At 32.3% G+C, this 20311-nt stretch overlaps 1 protein-coding gene across 16 annotated transcripts in view; it reads right to left on the bottom strand.

Annotated features, from left to right (window-relative positions):
- Positions 1–2898, bottom strand: part of LOC111037941 (voltage-dependent calcium channel type A subunit alpha-1) — a 263106-nt gene extending 260208 nt beyond the window's left edge. For 8 of the 16 annotated variants that reach the window (XM_022320799.1, XM_022320811.1, XM_022320802.1 and 5 more), the window contains exon 1: positions 2485–2897. The gene's annotated coding sequence lies outside the window, so the exon portion shown is untranslated. Of the gene's footprint in view, positions 1–2484 lie in introns of all 16 variants that reach the window. The other 8 variants (XM_022320806.1, XM_022320808.1, XM_022320804.1 and 5 more) reach the window with 3 other exon arrangements.
- Positions 2899–20311: the final 17413 nt, after the last annotated feature.

Here is a 20311-nt window from a genome sequence, read left to right as displayed (position 1 = left end):
TTTAAAATCAACGATAAAAACTATTAAAACATTTTAACAACCTTAGCAAGAACGCAAAATCTCAGACCAGACCATAATATTAGATATGAATTTATTTTAATACATTCGATGACAAGCCTTCCTCATTCTATTATAAAGCAATATTGATGGAAGTCTGAGTTGTGAAATGCAAATAAATGATTATCAATTTATCACTCATACCATAAACTATACATAATAATGAAGTAAAGTGTGTATTCGAAATTAAATCAAAAACTCAATTTTAATTCATAATAAAATGTAAATAAAATAAGGTAGGTACACATTACCTTTAATAATTCTACTGTTTTATAATTTATTTTCGTTTAAACATTAATCATATTATTTAGAAAATTTAAATTAATAGTCAATAACTAAAACTCTTAAAATATTTTAATTCTGTAAGACTTAGTACAGAATAATATTCGGTAAGATAATTTTTAGTATTTGAACACACGTAATGTTTATATGTTTATTACTTTTTCATTAAAATTTTAAAAAAAAGGAACCTCAGTACATTGTTTTATCGCACAACTATTTCATATTAGTTATTTATTAAAATAGAAAAAAATTTAATTAAATAATATGAAGTATTTTAGTCAAAGTCTACGATTATAGACAGTTGTTTTATATTATTTGGTTCTACAACGTAAAACAACATCGATACACGAATGTATAATATTATTCAAAAAAAAATATTTACATACCCACAATCAATATAAACAATACTAATAAATTACTGAAAGTTATTAATTACTAAAAATTAAACATTTTACAGATTCATTAGTTCACGTTTTAATTAAAAGGATAAAAGCGAACATCGTAGAAACTTCGATTATTCCTTTAAGCTTAAAATCACATTTATACTGTTGCAGAAATGTTATTTACTATGTTTTATCTAAAGATTAATTATTAATTATTAACTACTAGAATAAGGGAATATTCACTTTTGCATTCATATTTTTACAAGGTTTCTTCAGTTTAAAATTAAATCATAATCTTTACTGTTATTTCTGAAGGTAACATTGTTTCTCGACTTAGCTTTTTTTAACAACGTAAATTTTTTGTAATTGTTTTATTTTTTCATAAGAACAGAATGTTCTTTGAATTTTAGCTTCTACAATATAATATATGACTTAAAAAATTATATTAATTTAACAATCTCCGTCCTCCGTGAACGTTTCGAAAAAAAAATATAATCATCTACTTACGTTTAACAAAAAATTAATTAAATTACCCGCTAACCTTTCATAAATACAAACTAATACCAACTGCCCCAAGCACGTCGCATAACTATCGATAATTTGTTGACTATTGATAAATTATTACTGAAGAAATTACGTCATAATTAATATTTCCTATTGGCGTATTAATATTGTTTTGTTTCGCTCGAGTCAAACGATACAAAAAATTTAACAACACATAAGAAAAGCTAAATTTTTCTTTTAATTCCGATAAAAAAAATAAATAATATATTGTGGAATATTGCATTAAAATTTCAATCCTTGCTTGTAAAAATCAAAAAGGGTCATTAATATTAAACAAAAATATATATAACATAGGTAACTAGGTACCTAAAATGGCTAAAATGATAGTAATTTTTATTTTTATTTTATTTTTATTTTATTTCTCATCAATTTGAATTTAAGAAGCTTGTAGAAAATTATTACTGTCTACATCTATTTTCAATATATTTAAATGTAACGATAAAAATTATAATTCATGAGGAACCTTGAACCTTGTTTTATGTTTTTTAGCTCACAGACAAAAATGTCCTACACCGATAAAATAAAAAAACCAAAAAAAAAATTCTAATTGCAAATGTCTTCAGGTAAATATTACAAAATGACCCAAAATGTTTAAAATTATAAAAATATATACCTACTAATGTAAATATTTGAAAAAAATTGAAGTCCCTTAGAATCATTTATTTATGAGTTTCATCAAACAAAACAGCGATTGTTTTTGTCAGAAACCAAGGTTTTTCTTGAGAATTCCAGTTGTTTTAATAATTATCCTAAAAACTGTTTTCTCGTTTATTTATAGTTCTACTGAAAATCATTGACCAAAACTAGGTCCAGTTTGCTGCACAAAACAGCCTTTAAAATCAAAGACTCGAGCGTGTTAATGCTCTCCAAAAAAGTTTTGACACACACAAAAAATTCACATATACCTGTACTATAATACGTCTTGCAAGATGCAAGATAGAATCTAAAAGTAATGGCGATATTTTCCGGTTGAAAACTTTATGTTTAAATTTTTTATGGACTCTTGACCACCTGCGAGTGACGGTCGATAAAAATATTTTAACAGACAAAAAGACGAGTTATCGGAATTCATTTTTTTTTTTTTTATTACGATTGTCATGATTATTCTCATTAAGTTGTTATACTCATGATATATACTCAAAATCAATTTTAATGTATACTGATAATCGTGGAATAATATGATGTAGCGGTGACTGACCTGCAGAATAGGGTCGTCCGCGTTCTGGTTTCAACCGGTCCCCATTACGGCGGCGGGGATTGTTTTGGCGGGCTGTTCACACACGTTCGGGGTGCAACGCCGACGTGGCGGACGGACCGCCGAGAACACCGCGACGGCGGACGGGCATGTCAGAGGAGAAAATCAGGAAACAAAAAATTAAAAAAAATTTGAAAATTGAGGGGGGAGTATGGGGGATGATGGGGGAGGAATTGAAAACCGGAGAGAGGGAAAGAAAAACCAACGTCCCCGAACGGACGGAAAATTATTGAAATCTCGTCGTATCAGTTAACGCACTCACGCACACGCACACGGCAACACGACACGACTACTATTTTATAATATTTTATACCTGCGGACTGCTCGCAAAAATAACACCCGGAAACGCGCGCGCGACACGACGGCGACTGCGACCGCACACGGCTGTTACGAGCGGCAGTGACAGCGGCGGCGGCGTCGGCGGACTCGATCGAACAGGTGGTCCGGGAATGATGAGCGCGCGCCAGCGAACCGACGTATAGCGGCGAGGGTTGCAACACTTTGTGCGTGTCCGCCTGTGCGTGCGCGTGAACACCGGGGGTACGGTCGCGGCGCGGCGTGGCGGCGGTGGTGATGGCGTGTCGGCGGTGTACGGTCGCCGGCGCGCGCGCGTGTGTCACACCCACCCCGCGTGACCACCAGCGGGCAAGTGGAAGGTGACGCGGTGGCCGCCGTTAGGCCGGGTTCTGTGGCCACCGCTCCGTATTGTGTGTTATCACACCCTCACTCTCCCTGTCTCTCTCTATCTGTCTGTCTGTCCATGTATCTCTCTCTCTCCCTCCGTCTCTCTCTCTGTCTCTGTCCCTCTCTGTCTGCCCATCTATCTCTGCCCATCTATCTCTGTCCATCACTCCTCATCAATCCATCTCACTCGCGTTCTCTCTCTCTCTCTCTCTCTCTCTCCCTCTCTCTCTACTTCTTTCTGTCTCATATCGTCCCTCACCCCGTCTCACGGCCACCACAGAGCGCAGAGAAAACGCTTGGGCCGCGGTCCGGTGCACCGGCTCACGACGGCCGCTCGTTGTTACGCTGACACAGCCGTCGTCCCGTCGGCGGCAAAATGATATTTATTTTTTTTAGCCCCGCGAAATACATTTTTTCGCATTTGATAGTCAAATATCTATAAAGTGTTATAATATATATATTTTTTTTTTTTATAGTTATAATAGAACTACCCATAGTATTAAAATGTGTACGCTGTTTTTAATAAGCTATAGTATTATAAGTTTTTATTATTATTTATGGTACAATAAATAATTTGTGCACTTTATCGCATTATGAATTGTATTGAACACAATATAGTATTTTATATGGCATAAGTATTTTAATTAATTTTACTTACTCGAATTAATATTTACATGAAAAATGTGGAACAAAAAAATTGCTTGAAATTTGTTCAACAGGCTAGGTTACCAATCTAAACTATAACCACTTACACACAAAAAAGTTTTTTTAGATTTTATACAAATTATACGCGATTGCATAAAATAGACCTATGTACAGAGCTTATAACAGCTAGTGGCCCGGTCAAGGGGTTGTTTTGGGTGTTGAAACACTCCCTTACATCTTATTTATGTTAACATTTATTATGCGGTTAGGTACCTATACTTATGATACAGATTTCCACAAAATATATTTTAGTATGATTCTATATTTTATATTTCATATTATTAATATTTAGATTGATGACCGCAATGAAAAGTGTGTAAAGCCCCTCCACGTGTTATATATTTTTCAAATATAAAATTTAAAAAACCCTAAAAACTAAACCTTGGATACGCGCCTGCAGGTGTCATAACCGTACGATTAATAATTTTACGTATATTATAATTTACTGTTATTTTTTTCAGCCCCGTTGTAGTCCAGATTTTGCGACGGCCCAACATATCACATGCGAAAAAAATTTCGTTACGCTTATTCATACCAGTATTAGGTAAACGATAATAATATTCATATTCGTATAATTCCATTTCGTACACATCAATTACTTTTATTAATACATTTTATACTAATTTATAAATAATTTAGCCATTCTGTTCCTAACATCCGTCGTATCATTATGGATAAGGGTGGTCTTTATATATAGGTGATGAAAAAAAAATTTAATTTTTCTTTTCGAGCACCTCTGATTTTGTTTATTACTATAAGACAATAATTTAGGTTAAACTCAACAAATAACTCACCCTAAAATATAGATATAATATCAACTAGGCATGTGACCTATTATAAATGTGTGTGAGTGTTGTTATTTTGATGCTAATGGCCATTATAATAGCCTACAAGATTTTCTTCAGACATCTATTATTATGGTTCAAATTCCATTCGGAGCACCTACTCGATATAATTGACACGGCCGCGGATAGTCACTTGAAATCGACTGCCTAACCTAGAATTCAATTAACAAACGTTCCATATTATAACATAGCTCACTCGAAACCAGAATCTCAAAGGCCGTGCAGTGGCATCACGATGCTTGACGGCTGCGGCAAAACCACGAGGGAATTCAAAAAATATCCTCTCCGGCACAGATAGTACAACCGACGTTTAATTTCCGATCTATAGGAGCGTGAAATCGTTTACAACAGTTGTTTAATCATTTTCGTTTTCCAAAAATTAAAAAAAAATTAGCACATTCTACAGCACACCGTCTGAAAATCGAGTTAAATAATACTCATTTTCCTGCTCAAAGGCCGGAAACCGAAGTGATAACGTCACTCACAATAACCGTATTGTTATTCGTTTGATTTTCGGAAACAAAAATGATCAACTCGCAGAACGCACAGTCGGGCGGAGTGAGAGTGTTACGCTCTAAACTCGAAATCCAAACACCCGTCTCGTATAGCACTTAATATGTCTTACAGTATTATTATTATTATTATTATTATGATATTATTAATCGCCACATTTACTGTACACGGTGGCACGGTGCACAACATCACACACGCCCAAGTATTGCACGTTCTAAGGTTATACTAAATATTAAGCCCAACGCAACCGTCCCTCGTAATTAATTGGCACTTAATGTAATCAACTCGTTTTACAAATTAACTCGTTCTGGTCTTAGCCTGTAGTCTGACAAACACAGTATATCAGTTTTCATATTAAATCGTCGTTGTCAAAACGGGCTAACTCTATCCATCCGCTCGTATGATAAAGTAAAACGCATTATATTAAGTAGGTACCCTGTAGGAGCATAGTTTCAACTTTTTGAAAGTTATGCTAACAACTAGGCAGACCAAATAAATTTACAGCAGTCCAATGCATAAATTATGTAAGAATCTTAGTACTTTCCATCTAATATAATATTATAATGAATATTGTGTACCAAATAACACTATGTTAGTGCTCAAATTATTTTTAAAAATTATTAAAAAACTTATAAAAAGCAAACTCCTCCCCTCTCCTTGAAATTCTAAAAAAATCTCAGCCCAATGTATTATCTAATATTATCATCGCATTATAATTAGCATAACATACTCACGTCTGATTCGATGAGGCGTGAGATTTACTGTCAATATATTGAGACTTCTCGGTTTTCATTCGATTAAGTTTCCGGACGTCAGACGATGATAATATAATATAATATAAATTGGATTTACTGCTTTACTATCGTTATTCGTTCAAAGGTTTTTTATTTCCGATTTCGTTATAAACTAACAGAAGTAATATTAAACAATAATATGTCCTTAGAGCTTTAAAACAATTTATTATTATTATTATTATTATTATTATTATTATTACCTATAATTATTTCGGTATCGTTGCGACATCGATGGTTATTGTGTTATCGTCGTCGCTGTCAAAATTCAATAACAGGAACAAATAATAAAAAAAAATGGGAAAACATACGAAGGCGATAAGTTATTATTTGCGTTCAGTTATAATAGAACAAATAACACATATCAGCAACCCACGCGTACCTCTGTGTGACAACAATAAAAATGTCGAGGCTATTATCTACAAGACCCCCTCAAAATAAACGTATACACTTGGGAAGAAATCGAAATTATTTTACGAATCCATTCTACGTGTACAAAATTGTATACGAAAAAATTGTAAAGATAACTCGCATATAATTTCGGCGTGATCGACATTTCTCTTATACAGTTGAACCTACAATATTATTTTTACAGCGAATAAGAAGTTACGACAAATTTAAAAAGGTTAAATAGTTATAAATAATACAGTAATAATTACGCGGATATTAAATATACAGCTTTTTTAATAATTTCAACTTTTGAAAAAAAAGGTTTTGAGATTAACTGACTGACATATTATTATAGTTTGAGGTGAGTTTGCACATGGGTTCAGGAGTTAGTTACTTAGTTGGCACAAAATTGTTTCTTTTATTCTTTTTCTTTTTTTTTTGCGCAAATTCTGTTATTATTATTGACTCATAATGACGATAATATTGCAGATATTTGTAACTTTTTAGTAACTTACATATTTATAGAGCGGAATAAAAACATATCAAAATTTATAAAACAGAATTAGGAGCATGAAAAAAACACAATAATTTGTAAAATAACACAAAAAAGTGAGCTTATTGGAAATTAATGGACTTTATACTCAAGTACCATATTTTCAAACTTCAAGATTTTTGTACCATTTTAAGATTATTATATGGAAAACAAACTTCTTTTTTCAAATGACAACTGTACTTTTTACTGTAAATATTGACGATGTAAATTTTTCGAGAATGTTGCTACTGTATAATGGGTATATTAATTAAATCTAACCCAACCAGCTAACCTATACATACGTCGAAATCGATTTCCAATTTTGTACACTCAACACTCTCAACGTGTAAAAATGTAAATGGTTGTTTGGATGTCACGAAGCACTCTTAAGAATTGCATGAATAATCAAAGCTCTAATTTAAAAATATTATAACATAATGTATCCACTTAAAAATTCCAATAATCTTGATTTAAATAAAATATGAATTATTAAAAGATAAAAGGGGGTAGGCACTGGGTTGATGAATCACCCGGTGTATTATAATTTATAACACTGTACTATCGCACGAACCGTCAAAGAGTAGTATATTGGTATAATATTACCTATCGTTAGGCAGGTATACGGTTATTTGATTACTATATAGACGTCGTATATTATGATAAGTAATGTCATATTATTATATCAAGCGATGGCTCGTCTTGCGATAATATGTTTGACGGGAGGGTTAAATGTATAATTTTGAGTTGTTAATCACCATCGAAACGTTTCAATAAACAATACCGCGTGTTCGCGATAAACGGTTTATATTGACTCAGTGGCGCCAAGACTGCAGAGCAGGACAAACTGAGAGAATCGGCACTCCACAGGCAATTCATAAATACGCAGGTTCCTAGCAGACACGTTTTCCGGCTCGTAGACTTTTTTTCCAGCACATTTACACGTGAGATCGTTATTAATACTGCATGCGCACTATGCGTGACTCATTTCGTACTCGGTCCAATAGATTTCAAAGCTAATTACACCGTACAATGCGATGTGCTCTTTTTTTTGAGGGGGGGGGGCGTCGAAATAAGTCCCGCGTAGCGTATCCTGCAGTATTATAAGCAGGACTCTGCGCCACTCGCCAATAAGTACACAAGTTCGTAACTAGCTACTACGACTGTACATGACAATACACACACGGCGCCTAATTAAGGCCCCTGCAAACCCTATCAAATTTCCATCGAAACGACCTTAACGACTGACAACAATATTATTATCAAGTAGGTATAATTCCAAAGGTCCGTTTTGAAAAATGCGGAGATTTTTTTATTTGTTAAGCAAGTTTACTTTGCATCGGTTGAAGCATATTTAATGCAATAATTATAATAGTTTTTAGTATATTATTTAATATGAAAAAAAAAAAACGGAAATTGATAAAATTTAAAATGTTTATCTTCGTCGAAAATTTGATAAAATCGAAAAAGTGTATAATATTAGATATTTTTATCTAATGAATAAATATGACATGTGCATGTGGGTGCATGATATATATAATACGGGTGATTGGTAGGGACGCATACACACACACACACACTCACACATACTAATGATCATTTACTATAATCACAAAGGTTTATTTCTTCCAGACAGCAAGAAGTGAAAGAATTGCCTAAACACAACTCTTTACAAATTACACGTTTTGCAGGGGACATTTTGATAAAATGTCTTATAGCTCATATTCTTTCATATTTTAAAGAAGATTTTAAATACACACAACATCTGCCATAGAATAATTAATATAATTAAGAATTATCTGTACCTATACAGTATACATCGTAAAATATAGTTACAGTTTATTTTGTGGCTAAATAGACTACAGACATGAAATGCAAACATATGAGCCGAAGTTAATTATTCAAACAGTCCTTGCTTGCAATCTCTTAATTTAAATGTCTTAATTCCTACCACAAACAATTTGTTATTTTAATGTTATCTATAATGTGTATTGTATACGTGTCGAATATAGAGGTTCTATTGGTTGGAGACTTTGAAATAAGACTGGCCAAACAGTAGTTAATAAAATATCTAATACAATTTGATAAATATAATAGTAATAGTATATAGTCATAATATTAAAACCGTGTAGAATTTCAGTGTTGGAAGTATCCGGGGGAGAACTATATAGATAAATTAAAAAGGCGATGTTATTATAATATCCAGTAGTACCCATGAAAGAATATATCATTATTCCCAGCCTTGTCACAAGGAAGACATAAATTCGGGGGGTAAAAACGGTGTGTATCCCAAAAAAATGTTATCCCCGTTTATTTCGATACCGAAATGTTTTAAGTCATTTTTACTAATTTTGCTAATAACATGCTTTGTGAAAAATCATAAATTTCTCAGCGCCTGATCAGCCTTGCTTGCGCTTTTCAAGGGGCTATAAATCTAAAACACACTGAAGTTCAACACTAGTAAGCTGGAAACGGGCGATTGCCGTGCTGTGAAATAATAAACTGTCATAAATTTAAACCAATAAAAAACCTATCAAATGTATTCTTCGATATTTCTTCGTTGGCGGAAACAAACCTCCTATGTAAAAAAGTGTAGTTTTCAGGAAAAAGAACGCATAGAAGTTATTTCATAAACGATTTATAGTTGGTAACACACGGAAGAATTGTTTATTGTTTGTCGTTAATTGATTTTATCAATTTTATTTAGCACATACGAGATTTCATCAATAAATAGCTTATTTTTTTTTTTTTGAATCCAGGGATTCAAACATAAATGTTTGCACAGAGGAGGTTTATTCCTGCAGCCACCTTTAAATTGTTTTATTTATATCATATCGTTTTGTTTTATTGATGTATTATAAGGCTCATGTCATGATGCCATATGTTTCTCGCATATAACATTGTTATGCTGAAAATTGTTTATGTAGTCAACCGGCGTTCGCGCGTTTTCGCTTACAATGTGGACTTATGCCTACTGGGGACACCACAATAAAAAAACACGCCACGTGCAATACCTCATACTTTTAAACAACATAGTCGCCGTGATATTATGTCGTTTAACAAGGAAAAGTGGTGAGGAAATTATACGTCTACATTATCATACTACATCAAGACTCTGCAGTAGCTCAACTACGGAGGTGCCATGAGTTGCTAAAGCGTTCTAAACTCAACTCTGAGCACCCCCGCCGTCCCCCCCCCCCAAGTTCAATGTCGTTGTAATTTCAAATATATATAGTTTTAACGTTGTGATTTTTTTTTTCAGAATTAATAACCATCAGTTTTTTAATTCATCTTAATACCTTTTTATAGTTTACAACTTTAGAAAAATTCTATAACATTCTATGATTTCAGTAAATAATAAAGTCTAACACTGAGTGTTCAAAAGCAAAAATGTTTAATGGAAAAAATTTAACAAAAAAACAGTACAGATGATATTAATAAAAAGTTTTAAATACAGAATAATTGTATAAATGAATGGATATTGCATTACCATCATCCCCGTTTGTTCTGCAATATGCAAGCGAAGTTTTTCCTCTACAACAAGATTAAACAATTGGTGGCTGAAAAGCAGTATATTACTGCAGTGTTTTTTACTAACTTAAGTGTTATGAATGAATGAATGTTATCGACAGGGATATGTAGCAAATTAAATCGATGTGGAAAAATTACTGAAAACATTGTCTACCATTTATAGATAATTATGTTTAACACTAGAATATTATTTAATATAATAGTTAAGAATAAAATCAATTACAAAATCAATTTTTTACTTTTTTTAAGTAATTTCATAATAATAGTTTTGAAAAATAACTATGTTCTTAACAATTTTTATTGTTGTTGTTTTTCGAATCATTTACTTCTCTGGTAAGTTTGAAAATTCCGAAAATCAGATTTTTAGAATATCTGCATCATCAAAGAACGAAAAAGGGTGCAAGCGCGCTCGGTAAATCAACCCCGTATACGTATATATGTAAATTCTTTTAAATGTACTCTCAGTTTTCCTGGGAAAAAGCTTTTCCGCTCGAAATAATTCTACAGGAACAGAAACGGTTATTTTTTTATACACACGAAATTTCGCTTTTAAGTATAATCGGAAAAAAACTCGGAAGTGTAATGCGCTGTGTATGTTCGGGACTCTTTTACCTCGCAATAAGTTTAAACAAATAAATCAAAAATATTCACTTGTTCGATAGTATAGCTAGCCCGAAAATGCCGCCGACCGGCTCGGCGTGTATAACACAGTCGTACCGGAACGATATATTATAATGATATCATATTGACATAATATTATTATGTAAAATCTCGCGCGTATAATAAATCGAAAGACTCGAACCGATTTACAATACCTACGCACCTCTGCCAATAATAATAATAATATATACTTTCCCGTTTTCAAACTTAAATCGTATTCATATAGGTACAGTAGCGGCAGCAGCTGTAGTCATCTTAATACGACTTTGGCGCATATATTCGTGTTCGACTTCCAAGACGTATATAATATGGCAAACGCGAGCGTTTATTTCGTCTCCGGTGGCATAACTCCTAAGCGTTATAATAATATATGGACGGTTACCTGGTTTTAATATCACTGAACGATGTTAACAAGAAATGAGATTTAAAATGAATATGGATCGTACGTGTAAGATTATGTTACGCACATACTACACAGTATTATAATACAAGATATACACAGACTGTGCCTATATGTATAGACATCGGCGACGTCGTCTTATTATAAAATATATATTATTATGTGCAGACCGTGTGTGTGTACGTCGCACGAGAAAAAGAAAATGTCGGGATTACAAATGATTATTATTATTATTATTATTATTCGCGTCCTGCTCCTTCTTATCCTCGCCCGTTTCCCAGCGTCGAATTTAAATTATACCCGGTGTGGGATATAACGTGAAATGGCATTATAATATTGCGTATTTTAATATTATACCTACCTGCATGTTACTATTATAAAATATTATTAATATTATATAATGCAACCATAAGAAACAGTGTGTAACAGAAAACTCTGGCGAAAAATTTATGCTAGTTAAACGCATGACAAAAATTGTAATAATTTAAGGATAATAATTAATTCATGTCAGGAAATTCCCAAAAATAATATTTTGTAAATTTTATTACTTCTCAACGTAATTTACTTCGAAAAAATATTTTAAAAAATAAACTTGACTTAGATAAATGCTGGACCAGAAAAATTGTTCTTATAATTAGATTGACAAATCGCTTATTTTGAAATTTTCCAAAAATATTTAGATATTATTTTTTATTTTTTATTACAAGTTTCAAGTTATTGCGTTAATCAGTTATTTCTGTTGCACCCTGTATGTTTTATATGTAGGTGCCTGCCTATATAATACTCGTATTATTATTATTATTACTAACGTATCCATCAATACTCACTGCTCCGGAATCCGGATATTGCCAAGACTGCGAAACGTCGCAGGACTCGAATTCATAAGCCTAATCAGCTATAACGAGCACATAATAATATTTTAAATAATATTGCGCTGCTGCAGGCTGAATCAGGATTACGATTTTATTTCAATCGATAAGTATCTATAAGTATATGAATTATATCTATACTTATTTCTAGGTGCAGCGCGAATAGACCTAATAAGAAAACAAAATTCACTTTTATAATATCCTTCCAGATCACAATAAGTATTGGTGTTTGAAAACAATAATATTGAAATTTAACGATAAAACGTTGAACGACTAACCAATTTATATTTTGTACTATAGCCCAACGACTAAATTTTTGTAATAAAAATGTGTAAAAATGATCAGCTTGTATACGTGTTTAGTAGATACTATGTTTATCCGTATGATAACTATTACGATAGATTATCCTACTCTGATAACTGTATAAATATGGTAGTGATGAAGTGATGTTAGTAGAAAGTTTCCTACATGATTTCTTTTACATTCTTTTAAAATATTCTAATATATATTATATATCTTAATAAATTATCAGTGTGAAGTAAGGTCATTAGACCCCCCTACATCGAGCCGTTACAGTCCTGTATACTTGTACCCTCTCCCCCTCCCAATTATCACCAATCATATACATCTGTATTTTAGATTAGACCTTCTTGTTTGCTATAATAAAAAAATAAAAAATAAATTTATCATCAAATGGTATACAGGCCTATATTATACAGTTTGTCCGAATGCCAGTCAGCGTACGGCGTTGTTACATTGGATATAATATTATTTCCAAATTCAGAAAACTAATTTTCCCAAAATATAACAAAAATGTAAACTTTCAAATTATTAAATTTCGAAAATTTTCTGAAAAAATATAACTTTAAAAATTTAACATCACCTATATTAAATAATAACAACAATACAACATAGTGTTATTATTTGGATGCCCATCCATGTTAGTGGGAAGGGGGAGGGGGGAGGTAAAATGCCACGAGGTTTCGGGGTCAAGAGCGTGTGGGCTGAATCGATTTTCGAATATACATCAGATTATGATGCGTATACGTTCGTGGTAATATAATAATAAATTATGGTAATATTGTGTAATTTGCATGCCTCAGCTATTATGTTTGTACAGCATACACCGGGCTAGGATATAGGGGTTACCTTGGGGTTTCGACTCTTCACGCGCGTTTTGCCCAGCAAAGTTGAAACGGGTAAAACTCTAGTAACGACTTCGACGGTTTTGTGCGTGGAGCGTGGCCGGAGCGAGGTTGTCTCTCTGCAAAGGCGGTGTCGAAACCTCCCCCCGACAACGACGACGATAATCACCCGTGACAAATAAAAATGAATGTGTATCGAGGAGTTTTTTACGAGCGAGGTGCGACGTAAAAAAAAACATCGCGCCGTGTCCTATATACGGCTATACGTATAAGTTGGTTTTCCGCCGTTGTTTCGCGATGATAATGCACACGCGTCGTGTGCGATGTGCAATGTACAACATCTCTCCGACGACTATTAAAAAGCAAACTTTTTGATGGATTACTGAGGGGGGAAAAGGTAAAAAACAAACCGAAAAAACTCTCGTGTCCGCTCGACTTTTGTTCTCTCCGAGCAGCGGTTTCCGTGACAATACACGCGTAATCGACATATAACGTCGTTTGATATTATGTTTACCCCGAAAACGAGATTGGGTAAAGAGGGAGGAGGAGGGGTGAATACTAGCGAGGATGAGAGAGACCACGGCTATTATTGCAGTAAATGTACATTAAAACAAAATACGTTTAGTTGGAAAAAAAAACATTTTCACGGATAGTATAATATAGCCAAGTCGAATTTTTTTTTTCTTTCGCCCACTGCAGCAGTGCATCATTCCATCATCACCGCGGCATATTATTTCGATACACAATATTAATATTGTTTTATTATTTTTGTCAACTGTTGTAATCGTCGGGTCGTATAATAATAATTACGATATTAAACTATACTCTCCGATTGTGTTTCGGACTGTGACGACCGCGCGCATAAAATTCCTTCGTATAAAATCGGACGATTATTCCACGTTTTCAAGACGGAGTTGATCGTAAAAAAGTCTCCAAACAGTTTTATCGGGCCCCACTCGCGGTATACGTGGTATTAAACGCGCTTGAGGGACTCTTGACGCTCGTGTTTAAACAACTGTAGTGTGGTGTTATATATTTTAAGAACGTAATATACCGCGTTATACCAGCCGGACTCGTAACAAAATATTATTTACGGCAGCTTATTGACTGCAGTTTATACGTCGTGTACAGGTTTATTGGTCTGCGATATAATATCATTTATCGCGAGAGCATAAAAAATATGTCATTCCCCCCGACCGATATATGCCTGAAATATTAATCAACGTAAAATATTATTATTTCATTAATAGGCAGTACGCGCACTACGCATACAGGGTGATTTGCATGGTATTACGACTCTATGCTTTCGTATTCCTTCGGTAATGTACCATACTTTGTTCGAGTTTCGGTTTTTAGAGTTTTCAAATAGGGTATAGTAAACGGTCGAGGACTTTTAAAATACTTACTTCACCTAGCTTCTAGTTTTAAACCAATTAAAAGGTGTCTTAAAAGTGTTTTAAGTGTGGTAAAAAAACGTCCTTATTTCGAATCAGAATCATTCTCTTTAAATGAGAGTTGTTTCTCGTTATTTTGATAAATGAAATTTGTCTCCCCTCGAACCACTCCACATCGAAAATTTAAGTGCTTAAAAATATCGTTAAAAATACTATTCCAATTCGGAAAATCAGAATTTTAATTTTGAACAAAATACGTCGGTATTATCAAAGGCTAAGTGTGGACATATCGGGCTGTAGAACACGCTTGACGAATCACTCTGTATAACCTATATTATGTGAGCGCCGATGAAAAAAAAACATATTCGTGTCACTATAGTATTATAGTATACCGATAAATATGTAGGTACCCACATCAAAAAGGCGCAATATTGGTTTGGGTGAGTTCGAACATTTTAGTACAAAGCAAACCGTTCAAAAATAAAAAAACTGCACTGCAACTTCCGAAAACCCACCATCAACGACATCCTGGCGGAAACTTTTTAGTATTATGTCACTTATTGTCCATAGTGCGTATTTTAAAAATAACTATTGTTATTTTGTAATAAATTTTATTCCCAAGCTCGTAGCATTTTTCAGCGTCGTTGTACTAAGTAACGGTGCTAAAATAACGTCTTAAGTAGGTACAAGTCCAAGGCCGTTAATAATTTTCTATCAATACAAATCGCCGACCTGCACCGTACTGAGAATAGGACGAGTTTCATAGTTTTCAGAAATAAAATAATATACAACCGACGGAGAACTTTGCAAGAAAGAAGACGTAACTTCGCGGTATAAAAATATATTTTATGATAATATGCAGGTCCGTGGTTTCTCCTTAAAAAGTAAAATCAGAAAAAAGTTTGGATAACTTATTTATTAAAAATCGTAGAAGCTGCCCTCGTCCTACAACAATATTATTATAGTGGTTATAGTCATTTATTCGAGAACCCACAAAAACATCAACCACTTGTAGAAGTACGCCTATCGTCGAGTTTTATTTTCCAATAATACGGAAGCATAAAAATTATTCAAGAAATTATTGTAAACGTTGAATTTCAGAGTGGAAAAAAAATTGACTCTGTCCTGTGAACCTCCGCAAACTCGTTTCGCTAAATTTCAGCTCTGCACACATGTTACTCGGATGTGCAAGACTACGTCGTGTAGGTACAAAGGATTTACAGTCATCGCGAAAAAAATTGCTTTCTATAAATTTTAAAAAGATATCGAGTATTGCGTACGTGAGTGCATGGGTTGCATAGTATAATATTTATATATATTGCATTATTGCATACATATATTGTCATCACATGGCCCCGGTTGTTGATGACATTCGGTTTTTTTTCCGGCATTTTTGTTTATAATATTATAATATACGGTCCCGACTTACAATTTGTGTTTCCATTGTGCACAATATACTATGCAAATCTAATAACTTACAATATTATTACAGTGTTATTATGATGCACTTTTTCCGAGTTGCATTCTAAAAAGTGTTTAGATTAAATTTTATTTCGCGCGAAACGCGCACTATTGTTTAATGACCTTTGATTTTGCTAGTGCAACGTGCGCCTACGTTTCGTATAGCGATTTGACACTAACGTCGTCCGATGTCTGCTGTGAATCACGGTACAAGACAGTCGAGGCGTAAATGAAGATTATTTTAAGAGAGTGAGGAGGTGTTACAAAATATACATACAGTCGTCACTATGACTTTGATTTTAATAAACAAAAATACAATTTATACATTACGTCAGGTATGATCATCAATAGAAAACGATAATAATATTAAATTATTAAATAAAATATTCCAATAATAATTGTTAGTATAATCACTTTAAATGACACGGATCAAGGGGGTGTCATAACTACGAACACACCCCTTGGAAACGCCACTAAAAGATAATGCGTACAGGTCGGTATCCACAGTATATTAATATTATTTAAATACAAGTGATTCAAATGATCCAAATCTTTAAAATATTCACGTCGAGTAATGCACACGGACATGCAACTGTGTGGATTTTCAATCCTTTTCTGTCACGTGGCCGCACCCGAGTGAAATGACAAAATATAATTTTGTGAATTCACTCAGTCTTCCCTCTCGAGTTTCTCAAGGACTCTCATTATTTTGGTACTTGACTGTATGATAAGTACTTAATTGCTCACAATTTTATTTTTTTTTTTTATTGAGTATTGTTACGATGGCAACAGAAATAATACAACAACAAAAATGACAGTTATAAATATTGGAGTATTTATTTTTCGGTAAACACTATTTCCGAGGTAAAATATGGATGGATTTGTTGAGATAAAAAAGTATGATAAAAAAGATAAAAAAGTAAGGATCGAGCGAACATTGGAATTTGTAGTGGCTTTCCCTACTTGTTATCTTCTATGCCGTAGTAGTAGGTACCTATAATAAGCCAATAATAATTACATTTTAAGCGTTTCTTATACTATTCTATAGCCTTTATCTATGAATAAGAACAATTTCAATCACCTAACACATAGTTTAATTATAATAAAACAATATTTAGTTCAAAAAATACAAATTTGTTTGTTTTTGGCTCTATTGTAAATTTATATAAATAAGTAATAATTATCAATGTAGTTAATATTTCTATTAATATTATTATTATAACTTGTTTGAAAACAGAACAAAATAATTCATGCATACATTTTTACATGTGTGTGTGTGTGTGTGTGTGTGTGTGTGTGTGTGACTGTCTAGTGGTGGGGCGTTAAAAAATGTACAAGGTAAGATACATGTTTAATAGCCAAGAACGCTGATGTGTTCTTGATATAGCTCTGAGATTATTACTTAACTAAAATACTCCATAACACTTCTTATAAGCATACACAATCAACATGGCTGCAGTGTTTGATGAATCACTGCCAAACGACGTTTAATTTTATACAGATTCAGTTCTGAGTACTGCGCTTTATACTGAATCATTCAACTAAACTAGTTTGTTAGCGAACAACACATCTCTATTGAGTAGTTCATTGTTATTCACTGTTATTCTAGTTTATCTGGAAGCTCTCCTTTGCAGACTCTGACCAAAAACCAAAAATCAAATAAATATTATAAATATTAGAGTACATCTTGTTAGTAGAAGTTTAAAATAACCAATAAAGTATTATGTATTTATTAATTATGTTCACGCCTTAGAAAGCAAACCAATAAAAATATAGATAATAGGAAACACATGCATTATAATGTTAAACATATGAAACTAAAAACAGAGGTAAGAATGTACAATGTAGTATTTTAAAATACATTCCACTTCAGATTATAAATTACATAACATAGTGTTTTTTGAAATGGTCTAACTACCGTGATGAAAATAAAAAATAAGAGAAAAGTAATGAGATAGTAGCAGAATACTTAACCAAATACCAATAAATACATTACTGCCTTTGAGAAGGTATATCAAATTAAATGGATGTTCAATTTATTAGCCTTTATGAAAAATGTAGCTCAACAATTAAATGAATGTTAACATAACATATTATATATTGATTTAACATAAAAATTTATAATATTTCTGTCCTCTGGAATAAAGAGTAGAACATTGTAAAATATTGTAAAATATAATGTATTATTTTAATCTCCAATTCAAACAATGTAACAGTGTAATAATAAAATTATTTTGGGATAAATTAAAACTTAAATAATTATGAACACAATAATAATTATGTACTAGCATTGATCCTCTGTGCTTAAGGCCATAATATACAGACTAAAATAATGTAGGTTATATTGATAAAATTACTTTTATAATAGTAAAGTGATACACTATATACTCTATTCATAATACAATTATAAAAACGTAGTCGGAGGCTGGCAGGCAACACCTGTTTGCCAATCCCACCCAATCAATGATCTGTATATACCTGCCATGTACTTTTGCCACGCCTGTGCACAAAAGTCAACCATTAACTATGTTTCTTATTCTGAATAGAGTTTAGTGATTCAGTACAACACGGACTCTTCTAGATTAACTCAGATAAACAATTATGTTTGTAGGAATTGTTTTTTCAGAATTAGTTTTTCCAAAAACAGAATAATCTCCAAATTGGCCTGGATACACATGCTTACGTTAGTTAATGTATCTTGCTGACTGGAAATGAAAAAAAAATTGTTTTAATATTAATTCAATTATTTTGAAAATATCAAGAACATAAATTTGTAAATTAACATTTAAAAATTAAAATGTTACACAAAAATGATTAGATATGTTTAAATAATAATATATAGTTCATTGAAGAAGGGAATATAATTTACATAATAATACACAATAATTAGATAGTAATTAACTACCATTCAAATTATTATTTTAATACCTAATGGAGGGCAAGTAATTGTTTAGCTAGGTTAGGCATATCAATTTGGATTGAATAAAACAAATATATTGCTAACTAATTATTATTTGGTAATAAATAAATAGATCAAATTTGACATTAAATAACTTCATTAATAGTAAATACCCATCATATCATTTTGTAAATATTTTAAATACTATCAAATATTTTCCTTGTGGCTGCAGTTCTATTAATTTTGATATTTATATGCTAAATTACATTAAACTACATCAATCAAATAACCAATTTAAAAAAAAGTGACCTAACTGTTTTATTTTTCTATACTTCTCCTTTAAGAGGAAGAATTAACTCTCCGCCTTCTTGCAATTCTTTAATTATATCCAAACCTAAAATCAATGATCTATGACGTAAGCATGTGAGTATGTTGGTTAATCAAAATCAACTTCTAATCTTTGTCAAACTTCTTCATCAGAAAAATAACATATGTTTCATAATCAATGATATTGTAAATAATTGTATATTAATAATAAGTAATGTCCCAATACTATTTTTACAAAATTATACCTAAACCAATTAAAAATAAAACTGTATTTTAATACTTACTCTGTTTGATTTAATATTTTAATCAACTGATTATCCAATATGGGCAACCAGTTTATTGCCTTTAATTAACTGCCATAACATCAGATTTATGTGTAAGTAATTCGAGCCTGAAACAAAATTAAAAATTTTACACAAATTTCAAAAATATTAATTGAAGATACAGGTAATCCATTAAAGTTAATAATTGTACCATAAGTAATGACAGAGGATATATTTGACGTAAGTTAACAAGACTGTTCCAAGTGTTTAAATATGAAGACATTTATAGCAAGTTGATGCCTGGCAGATGTGAAACAACAAAATTGATGGCTATTGAAACAATTTATAATTAAAGAAAAACATA

Source organism: Myzus persicae, unplaced genomic scaffold, assembly GCF_001856785.1.
Source record: "Myzus persicae strain clone G006 unplaced genomic scaffold, MPER_G0061.0, whole genome shotgun sequence".
In the NCBI taxonomy this organism is placed as follows: Eukaryota; Metazoa; Arthropoda; class Insecta; order Hemiptera; family Aphididae; genus Myzus; species Myzus persicae.
Note: the sequence above shows the minus strand (reverse complement) of the source record. Positions and strands in the feature narration are given on the sequence as shown.